The 15,823-nt window shown below is 36.8% G+C and overlaps 1 long non-coding RNA gene across 3 annotated transcripts; it reads left to right on the forward strand.

Annotated features, from left to right (window-relative positions):
* The first annotated feature begins 8,384 nt into the window (after positions 1 to 8,384).
* LOC130460070 (uncharacterized) lies at positions 8,385 to 15,039 on the forward strand. 3 transcript variants are annotated; one of them, XR_008919946.1, is made up of 6 exons: positions 8,385 to 8,820; positions 10,130 to 10,193; positions 10,283 to 10,522; positions 11,022 to 11,166; positions 12,395 to 12,482; positions 14,775 to 15,039. It is a non-coding gene; the product is annotated as an uncharacterized lncRNA (long non-coding RNA). The 3 variants fall into 3 exon arrangements; XR_008919945.1 differs by lacking the exon at positions 8,385 to 8,820 and adding an exon at positions 10,815 to 10,916 and having other exon boundaries at positions 8,832 to 10,193; XR_008919944.1 differs by lacking the exon at positions 8,385 to 8,820 and having other exon boundaries at positions 8,837 to 10,193.
* Positions 15,040 to 15,823: the final 784 nt, after the last annotated feature.

The following is a 15,823-nucleotide window of genomic DNA, read 5'->3' on the forward strand; positions in this document are numbered from 1 at the left end:
AGGCAGTGCGCGCTGTGGCGCAGCTCGCTTGCTGCCCACACGCGACTGCTCGTGCCTTGCTTTCGCCTTTGCCCACTCGCCCATCGCACACAGCCCACGACACAAGGCAGGGCTGCTGCCTTGTGCTCGTGCACCATGCCCTTGCTCGCTGCATTCGTACCGCATGGGCGACGAGCTCCCTTGCTCGTCGTCGCATGCCCGCACTATACAACACCCCTTAAGGGTAACACGTAGCGTCCATTGCTTTGTGCGTGCAAGTTTTATGAGCAATTGCATAAAAATTAAAATTTTTTAATTCAAAATTAATGACGAATTAATAAAACATATTAATTTCATAATTTTAGGGCGAAAAATCGAAAATTTATTAATCAATTAATTTCCGATCGATCATGGATTCAAATCTAGGTCATAAAAATTTAAAATTTAACACAAATTTACAATTTTTATGGTGGTTTTTAATCATAGGTATCTAATTAAATTATTAATTAATATTGAAAATCAAATCAATTCTAAATTATTCGAATTTCAACAAATTAATCATAATTACAAATTAGATTGCATAATTAACAAGGATAGGCATTCAAACTTGTTAAACATATACAGTAGGTCAATCAAAAATTCAAGATTTATCAACAAGAATCGCAAATATTTAATTTAACATCTTAAATTTACAAAATTTTGCGTTCGAAAAACTAAAACCTCCGAAAAGTCATAGTTAGGCTTCGAATTTGGGAATTCTGGGTTTCGGCGAAAAATAACATTTTTGTCAAAATGTTAGAATGCCTTTTACATGCGGAATTGACACAAAAATCACTCGATTTGGTTGAGTAACGAACATTCTGTCGAAAAACCTGCGTACATATAATTAAATAAACGCAATTTGCAATTAATTAACAATTACGAAAATTAATCACCCCTTTTAATTCTTGCAAATTTGTAATATTTAACCATGTTTATGCAATTTAGATTATGAAAATAATAAGAGGCTCGTGATACCACTGTTAGGTTATGATACATATGACAATTCATAAATCATGCGGAAAAACCATAAAGCCAGGAAAGCATATTATTTGCACATAATCATTTAGCATAGAATAGATGCATACATGTTGTAGCGTGCCTTCCCTAGCTGCGCCCGAACCGAACAAGAACAAGTCTTTAGGACTCCAAATGTCGTCCCTCCGTAGATAGTCCACAGTACGTCCGGATCCGCCTCAAGTTAGACCAACTAGAATCGCCCTTAAGGTGCTTAGGAATTTCGGCTATGTGTTTGCAAGTGTATGGCTGATTTTTCTTTCAAAAACTTACCCTTTGAATACTTCAATCGTGCCCATAAATTGTGACCCTAGGCACCTATTTATAGGGATATGGAAAAGGAATTGTAATCCTACTAGGATGTGGATTTGCTAGTTAGAATCTTATTAGGACTCTAAATAACAAAATCAATCTATTAGGATTAGGATTTAATCTTTGCACGAATCCTAATAGGATTAGGATTCCCGCACAAGCGTTGCACGAGCCGTGCACCCGCGCAATCCTTGCGGCCCACGCCAGGCGCACAGCGCTCGGCCCACGCTGCTGTGCTCTCGCGCGCGCGCGCCCTTGGCTGGGCCTGGCCTTGCGCTGGGCCTGGTCGAGGCGTGCGTTGGTGCGTGCGGCTCGCTGGGCGATGGCCTGGCTTCGTGCTGGGCCTTCGTCTAGCGGGCCTCGTCCGATGCTAATTCGTACGATACGCTTCCGATTAAATTCCTGATTCCGGAATTCATTTCCGATACGAACAATATTTAATATTTCCGATTCCGGAATTAATTTCCGTTTCGAACAAATATTTAATATTTCCGTTTCCGGAATTATTTTCCGATTCCGATAATATTTCCGATTCTGACAATATTTCCGTTTCCGGCAATATTTCCGATTCTGGCAATATTTCCATTTCCGATAATATTTTCCGATACGTACCATGTTTCCGTTTCCGGCAACATCTACGACTTGGATAATTCTTATATTTCCGATACGATCCATATTTCCGTTTCCGGCAATATCATCGTTTCCGGAGTATTCATTTCTTGCTTGTGACGATCTCAGCTCCCACTGAAACCAAGATCCGTCGATTCCGAATATCCATAGATAGAGTATTTAATGCCATTAAATACTTGATCCGTTTACGTACTATTTGTGTGACCCTACGGGTTCAGTCAAGAGTAAGCTGTGGATTAATATCATTAATTCCACTTGAACTGAAGCGGCCTCTAGCTAGGCATTCAGCTCACTTGATCTCACTGAATTATTAACTTGTTAATTAATACTGAACCGCATTTATTAGACTTAACATAGAATGCATACTTGTACCAAGGGCATTATTTCCTTCATGCATCGCACACCCCTCCTCTCGTCTCTCTCTTGTGCGCCCTCGCGCCAGCCCCTGTCGCCAGCCCTCGCGCCCTCGCGCCAGCCCCTGCGCGCAGCCCTGCTCGTCGCCCCTCAATCCCGCGCGTGCACACACACGGACGTGTGTGTGTGTGTGTGTTGTTCGTGTTCGTAATTCAATTCTTTTTCGCCTAATCACCCTAATTCGTGATTGTTCTGTGCTATAGGCCGGATTGGTATAATTCTCTCATTCCTTACCTATTCTATTTCAATTCCGTGTTTTAAATTATAATATTAATATTGTTTTGAATGATTAAAATGCTGGGAATCGGTTATGAACACCGTGTTTTGAGGATTTGCGTGTTGTGATTCATTAGGCTTGTTTTAATCATTAAAGCATGAATTTTCAGATTCGTTTATTTAATAAAGGATTGATTTTTATGATAATAAATTAGTGTTATTGGGATTTTCAAGTTAGGGTTTTAACCTAGACCTAATGAGTCAATTGATTAACATAATTAGGTGATGATTTTAATTATGATAATCAATTATATTTCCAGATTTGAATAAAGGCTTAAAGTGTTGATTTTTATTGATTTTAAAGGCGGAAAAAGTATGTTTTCGTACTAGGGATTGGTTTTACAAATTGAGACGTTTATATTGTTGAAAAACAATTGAATTCTAAAGTTTAAATAAGGTTTTAGATTTTATAAAGTTGCTGGAAATTTAATGAACATGGAAATAATTTAAGTTTCATTATTTTGATGATAGGAGGTGATTTCTAGTTGAGTGCTCGTTATTGCAAAGTGGCCCCTACGCTTAGGTATTCAAGGTACGTACAGGTCTAGGGCGACCACACCTTTTGTCAATGACATTACATGATTGTTGAGGATGTGAATTATATTATGTGGATTCATATATATACTTTGGTGAACGATCATGTGGATTAATATTATTGGAATTATTGAATTGTTGGTTGAACAAGCATGTTGAGATTATTATGAGTATGGATTTCATTGTCAATCATGTTGTTCAATATTTATGCATGTATGGTTTGTTTCACATGGAAGGGATGATCATTTAATTGTATGCTATCGTACGGGATGTCTAGCATACTTTGAGCCAATTATTCGTACCTCGTTGTACTATTTATTTTACCACATGTGAAGGGTTAGCTCATGTAAGCCACCGCACATGTAGGGTTCAGTTGGGAATATTATGTATGAAATGAATTAGGATTTGTCGTGCAAGGGCACAACCCTCACGTTAATGTGCATGATGTGGAGTCTCACTTTGGTGAGGAGGAACATGGTAGTAATTTCACAAGAGTCTTGCTTGGTTGATCACAAGTCTTAAAGCATTAAAATAAGGTTGTTTTGGTTGTTGTTTATTAATTGTATGAATGTACATTGTTGAGTCTTGAGTTCACCTTCAAATAAAATATTAATAAACGTAAAGTGCAACCGGAACAAGCTTCAAAACTCTTGGAACGTATATACCTTGAGTATGAACAATGGGGGGAGTCTTGCGGGAAAGCTCGTACTCCTACTAATGATACAAGACGTTGTTTCATTTATAATATGCGCAGGAATTCCGTCGGTATGACCCGACACTCGGTATGGCCCGATTTTATTATTTATTATTTGGTGTATGGTTGGCTCCCATCACCTTTTCCTTTATGGAACTTTCTTTTGGCCCGTTCGAAGCTTATTCTATTTGAATTGTGAGTCAAGAGTCGAGTCAAGAGTCGAGTCTTGTATTCATGATTGATTGCTTATTATTATATGGATTTTGCATGTTGATTAGTACTTAGTGAGTGATGCATGTTTTAGTTTCATTTACTCTATGCTTGTAAGTACTCAGCTTTTGCTGACTACGTGCTTTGTGTGTTTTGGTCATGGCCTTTGCCTTAATGACCCTATGATGATCTATCATTTGCACTTGCATTGATGGGGAGTAGAATAATATAGCAGGTTGGTAGATCGGAATCATGTGGCTTGGGATGATCGAGAGAGTTGCATGTTTTCATACTTTGAAACTATTTAATTATACTTTAATTATGTTTGAAATGTTTGAACTATTTATGTTTTGGTTTTTGGGCCGTTATGGTTCCAAATTGTAGGAGGCCTCAATATTACATTAATTATGTTTTAAAAGTTAGTTGACATTAAATTCCGCTGCGTAATTCTGGTAATAGCCTTAACCGTTATCACGGTGGCGGTAATACTTTAGTAATTCCTTTATTTTAAGTTGGAAAATGATTTTATAAAAGCAAGGAATTATTAGGGTGTTACAGCTTAGTTCTCCGATCAAACACTTCGTCTCCGACTCAAACCATCCGGTGATCATTCGATCCACCTCCAAACACTCCGAAAGCACCCTAATGATTGTAAAATCACCTGAAATATCAAAGAAAACACAAACGGAGCGTAATAGAGTACAATAACGACGACTTATGCAAATATGACTCTAAATGCAACTAAAATGAGACAAATGCCTAGAAATGCAACCTAAATGAACCTAGAATACCCTATATAAATATGATTCATCATTGATTGAGTCGAGGAAGAACTTACCCAATCACTTGTGCCACGAGCCCTTCTTATTCTGTACTCCATCCCAGTATAAACACCAACAACGGTCCCATTTAACACTTCTGTAATGTTTGTAGTTTGTACTGGAAGAAAAGTTAGCAATTACCCCAGTGTGCTCCTTCTTTGCACATATTTTTGAGATGCAAACATATGACATGTTTGTTAAATCTAAGGGTAACTTTTTATGCTAATACAAGAAAGTTAATAATATTACCAAAGCCTAGTTAGGCTTGCATTTTCCAAGACAAATAAAACAAAATGCACTATGAAATAACCATATATATCTCTCTTTAAATTCGTTATCTCTTTCTTTTTGGTTTAATTTACGAAAACCATACACGATTTTTTAAGGCACAAAATTCAAGCAATAAAAAAAACAATAAGCTTACCGTGTGCTCAGCATCCTTAGTTGAAAGACTTCCTGCCAAGAAAAAAGAAAATGTGGTTAATTAGAAGATTACCAACTGTTTTACAGAACAAAGAATCCCATAATCATCTTATAATTTTATTGATGTTATTAATTCTAGGGGAGGTAATTGGATATAGAGCAAATTACATGATCATAGGGTGCCTTAATCATAGTCACGTTGACAATGTAACTAAAACCAACAACTATATCCGGGCCAAAGTGGTACATATTTCTAAACATTATCATCATAAAAAACAATTCAAGAACACAACAAAACAAAAGCAAAAATTTCAGATAACGAAGCACAAAATGAGTTACAAGTGACAACCTCTCTTATCAAAATTAACTTTTAGCACATTTGTCAATTAAACATTCTTTAATTCATAATGAAAAAAATCAGAGCTTCTTAAAGGGAAAATAGCTTCCATGTCAAAGATAGGATATCAAAGAACACTTCATACAAGCACGCACACACATACGGACATTCGATTTGAGTTATAATCTTGAGTATAACTATGACATTCTTCTTTTTTAACAACTTTGTATTTAAACCCTATCAAAATCTCATAAGAATCCATAATACAAAAATCAAAATTCTTCTACACAACCACACACACAAGCACTGAGACATGAACATCAAAATCACAAAATTCCACCATTCTTAACACAAAAAGCTCCAAACTTTACCCAACAAAAAACACAATAAAAAAAAATCCAGGTAAAAAAAATTCAATATCCACTTAATATAATTGAAAAACAAACAAATTTCAGATCGCAAAACAACTAACTCAATCAAAATCAATAGATCTAGAACCATAAAAAGTTAAATACCTTGATCGGGGCAACTCCATGAGGACTAAGACTATCAGAAGAAGCGACAACAAAATATGATGAAGGCGATGAAGCGAATCATGTCCGAGAAATCGAAGAGAGAGAGGCATGGCAATGGCCGTCTCTTTGAGCTCGATCAAGCATAGAAATGATGCGCCCCATGAATACAAGTTGTGATCCGATGGTAAGGACGGGAATTCTACCGATGTGGTGCAAATTTCAAGGGTTTTCTTGTTTAATTTGGGAAGGCGACGATGATGGTAGAAGAATAGGGTGAACAACAAAGGGGCGAAGGAGAGAGGGTTCGTGAAAGGGCGACTAGGAAGGAAGAGCGAGAAACAAAGAACGAAAGTGGAGAAGACATGTGGTATTGTTTGGACACTTGGCAGCATCCAACGTAAAGGATAAATCCGTATTTATACTGCCTATAAGCTAGAAGACAAAAATAAAATAGGCATGAAATTTGGGGTATTACGGTAAATGCACTATTATAGGAATAGGAAAGTGAACTCCTTGCTTTTATAAAGGCATGACATCTGGGGTATTACGGTAAATACACTATTATAGGAATAGTAAAGTGAACTCCTTGCTTTTATAAGTGTTAGGATTAGGATTTGATTCACCATATGGCGGAGTTCATCCTTGTTCGTTAGTCTCCCTATGGTGGAGTTGGTTTTAGTATGTTTGGTTTGTCGTTCACTCTTACTGGATTTATGTAGAATTGGTTTGTTGGTAAAGTTTTATGTGGGATCGCAACAGATATCAAAATTTCGAGTACATTCAGATGAATCAAGTGGAAATCATCCTCGCGGCTACAACAAATCGTTAGACCTTCTCTATGAAAAAGCTGCATGTTTCAGCGTTATATACGAGTGCAAGATCTATTCAACGACCGTAGTTTTGATGAAGCAAACCTTTACTTGATTCAATTGTTCATGTATTTGTTACATCTATATTTCTCTTGTAGATGTCATATTACTCTTTATTAATGAATTAATTTTTTTTCAATTTTATTTTAGAAAAATAAGAAACGTTTTTAAGAAGGGTGGGGAGTATCTGGAGTGAGCTACAACTCCACAAACAAGTGAAGTCTTTTTTGTTTTGACGGGGAAAAACAATATCATTAATAATGAGCCATACGACATCTACAATGATAAAATAGATCTGCATACCACATATTCAAAGAAAATATATAACTGTTACAACCAAAACAATTACTATTCTGCATCTTAAATCATAGCTCGTACTTCACCGCTTCTAGCTTGACGCGAGCAATGATTTTCGATGTTTTCGCATGTTTCCAAGTAAGAGCCCTTCGCAATCTGCACACAATTCCACGAATTGTGTTGATAGACGAGTTGATGATAAACCCTAGAACTGTATGAATCCAAATCTCCTTATAAATTAGTAAAACCCTAAAAATAAAATTCTCATCCATGTATGAGAACTAAGAACCTAGAAAATCTAGAAAAAATCCAAATATATTAGGAATAACCCAAAAATAAATTGGGAACACCAATGGAAAACAAACCAAAAGAAGGCAAAACATAAAGTGAAATAATGAAAAAATAAGAAGAAGATCGGAAATAATCTAGTTTTCAAAAAATTAGACTATATTTGGCTGAACGGCCAAGAAAAATGAAAACCCTAAACGATGAGAAAGAAAGGAGAAAAAGGAGAGAGAGGTTTGGGAAGACGAGAACAAGTGAAGTCACAACTAGACCTGTTCAACGGGCCGGGTTAGGGCCGGGCCGAACTAAGATGGGCTGGGCCGGGCCGGGCTGCACAAAGATTTTAAACGGGCTGGGCCGGCCCAGCCCGTTTTAAAAAGATAAAAAAAACAATGTGAACGTCAATTTGGTTCAATTCAGCCTATACTCAAACAATCTTGACTTCAATTCTCTAATTGATTCAAATAAACTCTTCTCATTAAAAAAAAATATATATTCTCATCAAATCCATTTCCCAAAAAAATCCACCCAAAATAAATTATTCTCATCAAATCCTCCGTCTAAATCTCCAGTAACACACTTCCATTCTACATTAATTCTTCTGGTACAGATCTCTCTTGTACTCCAGCCTTTGTATCTGATAACTTGTGATTCCCTATGGTAAGTAATAGGACGACAAATCTCTCCCAATTTGCCCCTTTTCTTCAAACCACTAGTGGAAAAAATCCCTGTTGTAGCCCCCTTGTTGAGGGGGGCATATATAAGCGAGCCACAATAACCACTTAGTTAACGCGGGTCAAATGTTTAACTAACAGGTTGGGGCGGGCTTTTGTGGTATTCGCTTCTATAGAGCCAGTTGAAGGGGGCTTTTATTTGCCCGCCTCAATAGACACCCGTCTAAAGGGGCGGGCTTCCCTTTGTTCGCTTCAACAGGTCTTCACAAAATTTTAAACACTTAAAACACGTACAACGCTATGACCGCCAAACAGATAAGATTTTAGAATCCTTTCAAATCTCTATTCCAACGCATCACCGGCGAGTTCGCACCGCTCCTCACCGCGCGGCTCCACCACCACCACCACCTTCCTCGCCTCCTCTTCCATAGTACGTAGTTGCCCCCGACCGTCGTCTTTCCTATCTCCGACTTTGTTTCACGCAATCTGTCAAGGTTAGTTTATAATTGATTCTTGTTTTGCTTGGTCTTAAAATTCAGTTTTCCTTCAATTAGTTGAGCATAATGAGTTGATTATGCAGAGAATTTAGGCTAATGTTCCAATATTAGATGAATTTACAAAATAGGGTTTGATATTTGTGGTTTTTCTAGTTCAGTTACAAAATAGGGTTTGATATTTGTGGTTTTTCTAGTTCAATTACAAAATAGGTTTTGATATTTGTGGTTTTTCTAGTTCAAAATAGGTTAGTTTACTAAAGCATTTAGATGCAAGGCCACCTGGTAAGTTTTCGAAGCTTCATCAGTAATTTGTGCTATAGTATTCTGGTCAACCAAAGCGGTGTTTTATTTTACCCCTTTTTCGACACTTTCAAACAGACGTTCTTGTATTACAATAAACTAAATCAAACATCTAGCTGAATTCCCCTTTGGCCCTTACGGAGTAGTAGTTAAGTTAGTTGTCTCCGTAGTCAAGGATCTATTAGAAACAACCATTTCGCAGTAATAAGACATCAGCAAAAAGTGTGTTTCTGCAAGAATTAGTAGGCTGCAGACATCTGACCCATCAGAACAGACTACGCGCGAGACTCATTTGAGGCACTAGAGTAATTGTACAATATGATAGGCTAGAAGGTCAACAAACAAAAACCTATAGATTTGGGTTGTAAACTTGTAACTTGTATTGTTGGTAAGGTTACTGTATATAGGCATTTGCTAACTGATACATATGTGAAACATTTCCAGATATATAAGATGCCAAAAGATAGAAATATAGTGCATCCGTTTACTAAGATTTCAGCTTCCAACAGAAGCTTAATGAATGATCAACACATTTCATTTAGTGGCCTTCTATAGAAACATCCTACTGTCCTAACAAGATGTGCTATAGTTTGTTCATTAGTTACTGCCAGTTTTGGACCTTCGGGAAAAAAATATTGAACCGGGGATAAAAAGGGGAACTTTCATTGCTGAATTATTGATTGAATACTTTGCTTCCATTGGCTGTTGATGAACCTTGCATATTGTTCCTTCCAAAAGCATATTTTTGGGATTAGATAGATAAAACATATTCCTGTTTTGTTTGCGTTTTACTACAAGTGCAACAAGTTCTAGTATTGCCAGGTTCAACGAGTTCTCTTTTTGGTTGAATATTGTGTGTATCCTTTTTCAGCTCACTGTTTAATTTCATTTCTAGGTCCATTATAGTATCTTCCTACATAGCTGTATATCATGAAGCAGAATCTCGAGGAATCTGAAACTTTATATACTTGTGTGCTATTCTAAATACATGTTTTATCTGGTGCAGGCACTTGATAAATCGCAGCTTGGAGCCCTTCTTCGTCAAAGAGGCGAAAAGCTTGATTCACCAGGTCTGTAATCATATACGTTGAGAGTATCTATGATCTGTTATTCATAATTAGCCTTTTTTACACCAAATTTTATTTTGCTTTACATGAAGTGCTTGAAAATGGGGAAAATTGGAGTGTGGGACAACGAAAACTTGTTTCATTGGGCCGTGCTTTGCTTAAGCAGGCAAGAATACTTGTTCTTGATGAAGCCACTGCTTCTGTTGATACAGCGACAGATAATCTTATCCAGACTCTAATAAGGGCAGAGTTCAGGGACTGCACAGTTGTGATGATAGCACACAGAATACCAACAGTTATGGATAGTGATTTTGTGTTGGTCCTCAGTGACGGTAAGTGTGGGGATTCCTTGTTTTTTGTTTTTGGTCTATATTTCTTAATTGTTACCCTTTTTTTTCTTGCAAAACTATCAGGGGATTTCATGATTAGAATGCATGCATTGTCTTTGAATCCCCACCGTATTGGCCTAAGAAGACAAAATCCCATGTACTCCCCTCCCCAAACAGAGGCTTTTGCTTTGATTTTTCCAACCGTCTGCTTCAATGCTCATGATTCGTGAGTGTCGTAGAACTCACGATGCATTTCATGCATTCCCATGTAATTTATGATTTGTTTCCAAATCAGTGTGCTCAACAAGTCGGCGCCCGCGAGTGTGGCTATTACATTATGAAGTTCATGCATGAAATAGTCACGTTACACCATAACTCTGATGAGCGGTTAGATAATGTTCGTTCTTTTACCATATGTTAGTTGAACTACTAATACTAGTACTTATACGTAGTAGAATTCTTAATTTACAAGTAGCATTACTTATCATGTTACTTATTTCAGGCTTACACTCCAAGAAATGCGCCTTATACCGATGAGGAAATAGATGTGGTTCGTGAGCAATGGGCTAAGTTTTTTACAACCGAGTATTTATTTACTTAGGTTGTTTAGACACAAAGATGGAAGCGTTTATATCTTCATGGATTTGGTAAAGTTCTTTAATTTTTCCATAATTACAAGTCTGCTGGATTTGCTAATTTATTGCTTTGAATACTAATCTGTTGGTCTTGCTGCTGCTGTGAATACTGATCTGCTGGTCTTGCTACTGAATACTAATATGCTGGTCTTGCTGCTGCTGTTGTGATTTACTGATATGTTGCTAATTTATTGCTTTGAATACTAATCTGCTGGTCTTGCTGCTGCTGTGAATACTAATATGCTGCTGTGAATAATTGACCTTATCATAAATCTATTGATGTGTATGAATATTATGCTACAAGCCGTTTTTGAGTCTGACATGCAAAGGCCATTTAATACAAGTTGTGTTCAGGAAATTCCAAATGTTTGAACTCTGAAATCAATATATAGGATAGGTGAAGAACTGAGAGCAATGAAGAGATTGATGAGAATGTTTTTTCTAACCCATTTTATCTGAAAGAAACTCCCCTTGTTCTGGATTGAGAATGTGTAAAGCCCTAGCTTTACTCTCTCCTGCAGACACAAGAACCACGGTAGCAACACCCAAATACAAGGCTAAACAACGAGACCAAGAACAAAACAAATAGGAGAAGGGGAATTCGGTTGATTGGCTCTTTAACTCAGATTAGAACTGTGCAGTTCTGTGCACTGATCTGCGTGCCTCAACTTTGAACAAAACAAATAGGAGAAGGGGAATTCGATTGATTAGGTGACAAGTCTCTTTAACTCTCTATAATTTTTTGAATAACTTTCTCTTTCCTCTCCACCTCTACTTATACTACTTGGCTGTTTACAACCATTAATAACTGCTACAATTCTGCTTGTCAGGTAGTGCCGTAGTGGTAACGGTCTTTAGAATTTCACTTTTGCTCAGTTGAATTCCAATTAGTTCAGTTTAACTTAACACTAATATAGTCCATTTTTCGATAAGTTCAGGTTGGCCTCAGCTGATCTTAAGATATACTGTCGGTGATCTATGCCCACGTATTGTGGTGCTAACTATAGCAGATTGGTAAACTATGGCAACAAATCAAGGAAAAAAATATTATCATTTTGTGTGCTAACTGTTTCCTTCGTACTTGCTTGGTCCGTCATTGTGTTGAATTGTTTTATCTGTTTGAATTTGCAAAATTGTAGAAATCAAATTATGTGGCAGCCTCCTCCTGTTTTCTTTCTTTTTTCTAATTTATTTCTTTATTGAGGTGGTTAAAACATCACAGTTTTTGTTGTTTTTACAGCTTGTTTTGAGTACTGGAAGCGGTGTTAATGGTTTCACTCTAGATCCATCTCCTTGGAGAGTATATTTTAACTCATCCAGACATCAAGGTAAGGACACTTCCTGATTAGAACTAGCTAGAACAGATTGTTGTTACAGTGAGGAATCTATTCACTTAGCTCGTTATTGTCTTTAACTTTAGCAATTTCACAGCACAGTCAGTCCAAGGAAGTATGAGAAACTTCGGGTTTCATATATATCATCATCAAATTTTGGTTGATAGATTATCTGTTAGTCACTTTAAGTTTTCTGAATGTACGAACCAGAACCGCTCATTTCCTTTCCTAATTTTCTTTCTTTGGAATCACTTATTGAACTCTCTCTCTAAAGTCAGCTTTAAAACATAGTAACAAGTACACCAGGAAACAATATTTATGCTTCCAAAAAGTAAGCATATGCTGAATATGTTCGTCCTATGTCTTCTGTAAGCTTCTTCCACTTTCTTTAAATTGATTAGCCCCTTCTCTTGACCTGCACCACCTGTAAACAAGAGTGGCAGGTTTTCGGCTCTAATTGCATATGATCTAAAATGACATTTAAGGCTCATAGGATCGTTATAGGTCATATTTAGGCTAAAATGACATTTCCGCTCCCAACTTTGAACTAAAGAAGCTAAGGACTCATTTGATTCTTATTACATGACTAATATGCATAGTTTTAACTTTCTAAAACTCATTCGACTCTACGTATGACATTTAAGGCTCATAGGATCGTTATAGGTCATATTTAGGCTAAAATGACATTTCCGCTCCCAACTTTGAACTAAAGAACCTAAGGACTCATTTGATTCTTATTACATGACTAATATGCATAGTTTTAACTTTCTAAAACTCATTCGAATCTACGTATGCACATTTAAGGCTCATTGGGTCGTTATAGGTCATATTTAGGCTAAACTGACATTTCCGCTCCCAACTTTGAACTAAAGAACCTAAGGACTCATTTGATTCTTATTACATGATTAATATGCATATTTTTACCTTTCTAAAACTCATTCTAATCTACGTATGCACATTTAAGGCTCATTGGGTCGTTATAGGTCATATTCAGAGCTAAAATGACATTTCCGCACCCAACTTTGAACTAAAGAACCTAAGGACTCGTTTGATTCTTATTACATGACTAATATGCATACTTTTAACTTTCTAAAACTCATTCGAATATATTTATGCACATTTAAGGCTCATTAGGTCGTTATAGGTCATGTTTAGAGCTAAAATGACATTTCCGCTCTCAAATTTGAACTAAAGAACCTAAGGACTTATTTGATTCTTATTACAAGATTAATATGCATATTTTTAACTTTATAAAACTCATTCCAATCTACATATGCACATTCTAAGGCTCATTGAGTCGTTATAGGTCATATTTAGAGCTAAAATGACATTTCCGCTCCCAATCTTGAACTAAAGAACCTAAGGACTCATTTGATTCTTATTACATTATTAATATGCATATTTTTAACTTTCTAAAACTCATTCGAATCTATTTATGCACATTTAAGGCTCATTGGGTTGTTATAGGTCATGTTTAGAGCTAAAATGACATTTCCGCTCTCAACTTTGAACAAAAGAACCTAAGGACTTATTTAGTTCTTATTTCATGATTATTATGCATATTTTTAACTTTATAAAACTCATTCCAATCTACGTATGCACATTTTAAGGCTCATTGAGTCGTTATAGGTCATATTTAGAGCTAAACTGACATTTCCGCTCCCAACTTTGAAGTAAAAAACCTAAGGATTCATTTAATTCTTATTAACTGATTAGTATGCATATTTTTACCTTTCTAAAACTCATTCCAATCTATGTATGACATTGAAGGCTCATTGGGTCGTTATAGGTCATATTTAGAGCTAAAATGACATTTCCGCTCCCAACTTTGAACTAAAGAACCTAAGGACTCATTTGATTCTTATTACATGACTAATATGCATATTTTTAACTAGCTAAAACTCATTCGAATCTATTTATGCACATTTAAGGCTCATTATGTCGTTATAGGTCATGTTTAGAGCTAAAATGACATTTCCGCTATCAACTTTGAACTACAGAACCTAACGACTCATTTGATTCTTATTACATGATTAATATGCATTAGATCTGTCTAAATTAGAGCTGTTCCACCAACTAATTAATCATGGTTTGACAGGCATCAGCTTTCGTGGACACTTGAATGCTCACAGAGCAATTAGAAGTACATGTTTAGCTGCATGGTTTTCAACAACTTAATTATCTCTATAGTCTGCAACTATATGTTTTTATGCTTCAGTGGAATGTAAAGATAATATCGTGAGTGTAAACTTTGGTACTCATGTATATTTTCCTTCCATCTTGCAGGGATCGAGTCGATTGGAAGAAATTCAACACTGCCTTAATTAAGGTTTATAATGCATGATCTAAAGGGAGCTAAGTGGCCGGATTAGAGAAATTTGTTAGACTAGCTCTCTAGCCTTTTGTCTTTATTTGTTAATATTAGTTGTAATTTGTTAGACTAGCTAGGTGTTTAAAATTGCAAACGTACGTACTATACGCTTGGGTTACTATAAATGAAGTTAATGTAATGATTTATTTATTAAAAATAAGCAGATTCATACCTTTGCTATTCTGGTATTGATTGGTGTACAGGTTTCAATACTCAATGGAGTATATATCTAGATTTAGGTATTGCTACCTATTTTATATTTTAAAAGAATTTGGAAAAAAAAATTAATGTTGTTGAAGGGGGCTTTTAATGTACGCCTCAACAACATATGAATTATGGTGCCAAGAATACAGGTCTGTTGTGGGGGGCTTTTAAGAAGTGAGCCTCAACAGAGGTGTCTGTTGAGGCGGGCTTTTGAAATGCCCCCCACAACAGGTCCTTTTTTTCCCCTTTGGTTTAGGGCTGTTGAGGCTCACTTTTGAAAGCCCGCCTCAACAGAGTGCCTGTTGAGGCGAACAAAGCCCGCCTCAACAGCTCAGTGAGCTGTTGAAGCCCCGTCTGTCGAAGCGGGCAATGTTCGCCTCAATAAGCCCAAAATGCCCCCCTCAACAGGTAGTTTTTCCACTAGTGAACTTCAATCCCTATAGAGGCCACAAGAGAAAACCTCTACGCAAAATCTGTCTACCAAGCTTCGAGGAAGCCGGGTTAGAAGACTGAGTTTAGACATCCGGGGCGCTGCGCCACCGTAACTCTGCGTCACCGTAACCCTGAGCCACCGTAAAAGGTGGCGGCTTTGATGGAAATGGATAGCCGACAAGTGAGGCAGAAGGGAGGTGAGGAGGAGAGAGAGAGATGAGAAAGTGAGGGTGATAGGATTTCTTTTAAAAAAACACATACCCTTTATAAAACATAACCCCATTTAAGCCCTTTTAGGGCCCAACTGAACCCTTCAATTATCCTTTAA

The sequence above is a fragment of the Spinacia oleracea genome, chromosome 4 (assembly GCF_020520425.1).
Source record: "Spinacia oleracea cultivar Varoflay chromosome 4, BTI_SOV_V1, whole genome shotgun sequence".
Lineage (NCBI taxonomy): Eukaryota > Viridiplantae > Streptophyta > Magnoliopsida > Caryophyllales > Amaranthaceae > Spinacia > Spinacia oleracea.